Below are 6070 nucleotides of genomic sequence, written 5' to 3' on the forward strand. Positions count from 1 at the left end.
GCGGCGCGGCGAGGGCCGGCGCCGGCCGGGGGCGCCACGCGCCGACGGGGCACGGCCCCCGCCTTTCCTCAGGGAGAAACCTGCAGTTATCTATCACCCCAAACGCCGAGGAGAGGTGCGGACCCTCACGAGCCCTGCACTGTCACAGTCCTGCTTCATGGAATTAACCTGAATAAACTTCCAAACCACCTCTTAAGACACTGCTTGCGTTTCCTTTCTCTAGCGCATGTAACGGCCACGGCTGGGGGCTGAGGTGTGTAAGTAGTGAGGGCACTTGCTCGGGATAACTGCGTACTCGATAGGGAAGAAGAGACTTTTCAGGTAACTTCAAGGTTAATTTAAGATTTAGCCACAAAATCTAGACTTTGAATAATACATGAATTGCAACGATTCCACTGGGATACGGTGCCCGGGAAGCGATTTCCCCCCCACCCCGGTCCTATCATCCTATTTTCATCTCCAGAACAGATGCTGCTTCCCCCAGCAAAGAAACGTGTTGTCGCATGACGTGACAAAGTCGCTTACAACAGCGCGATCTGTATATACACACCGCTGCACGTTTTGGTCTCTGGTAACAGACCTCAGAGATATGAAATCAAAACTCACAGTCTACACATCACAAACTCAGTGGTAGAAAAATCTCCTTTTCTTTCTTTTTTTGAAGGTGGTCAGCTCTTCTGGTAAGTGCACGGCCGTTCCCCCCTTGCAGAAATACGTCAGGCTGATGGCAGCTGTCGGCTCCTCTCCTGTCATGGATAAAGGCTTCGTGCTTTGTCCATTTGTCAGTCCCGGGGCGACTTGGGTCATCGACAGAGTGCCAGCACAGCTTGCTGCCTTGGAGGGATGGAGACCAGGCTGTGAGCTCATCCCTTGTCCCCACAAAGGTAGGAAGGAAGGAAAAATCAAACGTATTCAATTCTTCTTGAGGAGAAGCAGCAATGATCCTCACGCGCCAATGACATCAGTGACGACAGCATGGCAGCGGAGATTCCTGAAGGCCATCCCTTCGCATTTAAAGAGGAGAAAAGTGAAGGCGTGAAGGAAATCAAGATGGCCTTGAGAAAAGCTTTATCTTGGACAGCAAAGGTTCATCTCGTAGACTTCTCAGAAACAGGTCTGCCAACCATCAGGTATGTAGTAGCCAAAACCAGTTACTTGTAAGAGGCAGCAGGATGAAACCAAGATATACAGAAGGCAACCAAGTCTCATGTGCCATGTTAACTCTTAAAATAGTGGGATAGAAGTAGGGTCTCCCCGCTGTGACAGCAGAACGATCGCCCCTCCGCAACAAGCATTGTGTGAGGGACATCTAGGCAGTGACCCCTCTTCAGACAGGGCCGGTTTGCTGAAGCTCCACAGGCTCGATAGTCAAGTGAAATCCTGTAATCCATCACCTCCATTCCATGCCACCGTTTCAAAAGACATTTATTAATTTCTAACAACTCGCTGACATATTCTGCTCTTCGTGCGTCAGGACTTTGGGTCTGTACCATCACTATGACACCAAAATTAGTCTTCTGGGAGTCTTAATCCCCTCTAAAACCAACTGGAAGAGCTACAGTTTTTCAGGGCAGGGGTGGCACTAAGTAAGGTTTCTGTCATTTGAAGTTGCTGTTCTCTCGATCGAATTCACCACCGCGCAAGCCGGCTTTGCGCTGGAGGAACAGACACAGATCGTGGTGCTTTGCACTGAAGGGACACCTGCACACATGCATGTGGAGAAACTTCCAAGAACCAAAGTGGCTCTACAGGAAAGGACAGGCGAGCGACCAGATCATGGTACCGAACATACCTTTGCAAAACTGTTGCTTTTATCAGAGACCTGAAAGCCACAAATACAGCCCCGGGGCTCTCCAAGGGGCTGCGCCAGTGACGGAGGGACAGATGATCTCTCTCCCCCTCCACTTCGCTAACAAAACAGGGCGACAGAAATAACAGACGACCCTGCTGATTCTCAGTTTAAGGCATAGTCCTATCCCATCCCTCACCACTTTCAGGATCAATGCTCACTTACTCTAGGGAGTTTGTCGCCACTTGCTTGGTCTTCCAGGAGTCAGCAGAGGCTTCCTCCCCTTGGCATGATGGCTAGAGATGAGCAGCTACCAAGGAAGTGCTGGAGCCATGACCGCATGGGAACCGAGGGTAACGAGGACGGCACAGAGAAGATCAAATATCCATAGCTCTAGACGATGAAATATTTTAAAAGTGTTTGTTGATACGGCCCACCTTTGTATCTTGCACAGTGTAGATCCCGTATAAATTGTATCCCTTCCCCAAATTCCTCCTAACTTCCTGGCCCGGCACCACCTCCAAGCAATTTAGTTCCTTTCTACGAAAAAGCAGTGCAGCCCCGTGAACTTCCTGTGTTTTACACACCAAACTCATTACCCTGCATTGCTTTGATACAGTATTATCTGAATGTATACATTAAAATCCCTGACCCGGCTGGATCCCGTGTAGCTAGCGTAGTCTATCGCAGGAATACGTATCTGAGCACCATTGCCATATGCAGCGTAGGGAACCTTCCATATGGTTTCTGAAAAGTGGTTACAGCACACGTGCACCAGGCACTTCTCAAAGTAAAACAGATCTGTTCATTTTTATTTTCAAAATACCAAAGCAGTAAAATCATGTAATTGAGTAATCACTTGCCAAATTTCCTTTTTTAATCTAATCTATTTTGAGTTACATCAGAGCCAAAATGCAAATTAAACTGGTAAGGTTCCAAGATTTTTTTTTTCCCCTTTTAGAAAACACAATTTAAGGTACTCGTAAGTAAGGAAATTTTAAAAACCATTTGTTTTGTATGCTGTAAACTTTGGAAAACAAGTTTCAGCCTGAAGTAAATTTTCATAGGTAATAGGTTAAATAGAAGTCTTATGTAAATTTTGATCTCTTCTTAACAATGCCAATGTTCATTTTATAAAATTTGATTTGAAAATAATGCCATTGTTTTAAAAGAGGCTCAAAGGGTCAGAAACTAGGCCAAAAAAGTATCCACTCTAACAAGGCACACGTACAGTCTTCCAGCTCTAACTACTGTATCAAAAAAGGAGAGATTCCTGAGATTGCTCATTTGCAGCCTCCACGAACCAATTTTTGGGGGGGGTGGTTGTTGCAGCAGCATTAGAAGCCAAACTCACTCGCCAGCCTGGGCAAACTCGTCAGCACTTGACCACGAGGCGAGACGGATCTGACCGCAGCCTCACGGAGTCACACATCTCGGCAGATGAACGAACCGATAGATAAAAGCAGCCCCCCAGAGTACCCGCTGCTGGAAACCTTTGCTCTTTGGGTTGCAGTTGTTCGAATTAAGTCTCTCCCTGCCCACAGGCAGACCTTGTGAAAAGCCGTGTGACCTCGTTGGTCGCCTTCCACCGCAGCGCTGCCGTCTGTTGAAAAAAAAAAACTGGCACCCACTCAAGTCACGGCTGTTTTCACGGCGCTTGTCTTTTCTCCCCTCAAAACTCCTTCCTCAAACCGGGGGCTGCTCGTGACGCCTCCCGGCCCCTTTTGTAAAGCTGCAAAGGCACAACTGACCCTGTTAATTTTAAAATGCTTTAAAGCGGCCGAACGGTTTTCCTTTCGCTGGGAAACCCCCCCCGACACTCCTGTTGAAAGAGAGCTGTTAAGGGAAGGCACAGGCCAATCCTCGGCATGCAAAATGCAGCGGAAGACATACAGGAGAGAGAGACGGAGGAGCTACAAGGCTGACAGTTTGCAAAGACTGACTGACCTTGCCGCTGCCCTTCTAAAGGGGATCTTGCCCCTCTTCAACGTGCCTTTTCTACCCCATCCCCAGCAGTGTCACTGGTACTCATCAAATCCTGATGACCTGGTTCGGTGAGCTAAAACCACTGAGAACTAACTCGTTTTTTCTTCTGCTGCTGCTAAAGGCTGAGTCTTCTACCAGTTTAACTCCCCAACTCCACCTCACGTAAACTGCTAGGTGACAGCCAGCGTCAGTTCAAGGCAAGCAAGAGCAGCGTGCAGCCAGGGGAGCGGGGACACTCTTTTTTTAGCAGCTAAGAGCCCAAATTAGCTGCGATGTCAAACCACACCCTCAGGTCTCTGATGGCTAGGGAGACGAAAGACATGGTAGAGAGGGCAAAGGAGAGACAGGAAAAGCGTGAAATCAAAACAGACCCAAGGATAAAGAGAATACGCATACTAGATGCAAAGTAGGGGCTGGACTGTGAGTGTTGATCGTGGGAACAGATGGATAGATAGAGAGAAATGACACCCATTACGCTCAGAATCGTATGTGTGAGAGAGGGGGAGAGGAGAGGGGAGGGGAGAGACAGAGTGCGGTGGGAGAGACGGAATTTGCAAGACAGGAAAAAGATTTGCAGAAAATAATGGTTTAAGAAAAACTGGAATCGGAACCTACTGTTCACTGGAAAATCACAGTCTAGTTGTATCAGCGTGGTTAGAAAAGAACGATCCTTTGAAAAAGAGCTCAAGACTTCCTCTTTTAATGTTTGGCACTTGCAAGGATCACCTGCCCTTCGTACATTGCATAGTCACACAACAAGAGTTAAAAGGTAGAGCATAACATCAGCTTGGGCCAGCCCAATAAACATTTATTGTATTCTCTAAAAAGTATCAGCTAGAGCCATAACATTGCACAGAATAAACTAGAGCCAAATCAAATAAAATATTCTTCCCGTTCTGTGGAGGATCGAGGTGCAAACAAAAAGACTTTGATACTTCCATGGCTCTCCATTGGCACAGGAACCAGAAAGGAATATTCATTAGATCTGACTATAAATGTTTGTCTCGTGTGGGAGGTCTTAGTATAGTAATATGTATTAGAAACTTGATATTTTTCCAATCAAGCCTTTCCACTTCTATTTACATATATTTAATTGTAAATATTCATTTTCCTACCTGAAGCACTTTAAATAAATGTACAATAAACACATTCTACACAGAAGGGGAGCAAATAGCTTAGGGGACTTGTGTTCCAGCCTCCCCATCGCTGGTCGGGAGCAATGCAAGATGATCCCTCCTCACAGCTTGTGGGGGGTCTCGTAGATCAAGTTGGTGATCTCACCCTCATTTCTCCTGAACCGGGATCCTCCCCCGCAACCAATAAATCATAATTGACGCAGACCGGCATCTGTGCCAGTAGAAAAGGCGACGGCTGGCAAGGAGATGCCCTCTCACACACAGAAGTGGATTTCTTCAGAGCACAACCAACCTCAGTTTGCAGTCGTGTCAATATACGCTTACCTTTTCCGAGCACCAAAACGCGCAGGCAATAGAATTAGTCTACTCTGTAACTGCAACTTTATTTAAAACAGAACCGCGTAATGCACAGAAACTCACAAGCGAGATGCCGCCATCTGACCTCAGCCAAACAGTGCTGTTCGCCCCGGTCAGCAGCGGCAGCGCTGCCTTCAGGGGGAACACGCTTCAGGCCCTTGCAGTGGCGAGGCGGCAGGGAGCCTGGAGCTGCCGTAGCTCTCCCCGAGAATTCCCCCGGTACGCGGCAGCCTTCAGCGGGCACAAACCCACACCACTTACACACCGGGGCTACGGGCGTACCGAAGGAGGGCCTTTGTCCACTGCTGTCACCTAATGCATAGCTGTCGTAGGGTGCATCGCGAGTTCCTCAGATGTATGCAAGAGCCCCAGCTTGTGACAGAAAACATTTTTTTTTTGGTGACAGAAAGCACGTTTTAGGAAAAGAGAAAGTTTTCCAGTCAGGATGCGCAGATCGAAGACAACTGAAAGAAGGCTGGAAGCTATTCTTTCAAGATGAGGTTAATGAAACCAAATTGATAAAATGGGTAACTGTGTGAGCAAGCATGAAAAAAGCAAGGTCTTACCAGCTGGTCTCACAGAAGATGTAAGTTAGGATGAAGAGACAGGCTTTCACATACTCAAACCACTCTTTGGGCATGATCCAGAGGCAGTAAGCTTCAAGCTAGAGTACAGGTAAGTAAGAAGCTTTGTAAATTAGTCATACTTGAAGACTCCCCCCAAAGATACCCTGTACCGAATTAACTGAGATCTTGAACATTATTGCAGTCATACTGACCTACTGCTACAGCACGCATTAATG

At 47.3% G+C, this 6070-nt stretch overlaps 1 long non-coding RNA gene across 1 annotated transcript; it reads right to left on the reverse strand.

Annotated features, from left to right (window-relative positions):
* Window positions 1-2581: 2581 nt before the first annotated feature.
* Window positions 2582-4003, reverse strand: LOC103898236. Its single transcript, XR_657531.2, has 2 exons — window positions 3737-4003; window positions 2582-3392 (listed from the first exon to the last, which is right to left on the reverse strand). It is a non-coding gene; the product is annotated as an uncharacterized LOC103898236 (long non-coding RNA).
* Between the last annotated feature and the right edge of the window lie 2067 nt (window positions 4004-6070).

Source organism: Aptenodytes forsteri, unplaced genomic scaffold (assembly GCF_000699145.1).
Source record: "Aptenodytes forsteri isolate BGI_AS27 unplaced genomic scaffold, ASM69914v1 Scaffold32, whole genome shotgun sequence".
Classification (NCBI taxonomy): Eukaryota; Metazoa; Chordata; class Aves; order Sphenisciformes; family Spheniscidae; genus Aptenodytes; species Aptenodytes forsteri.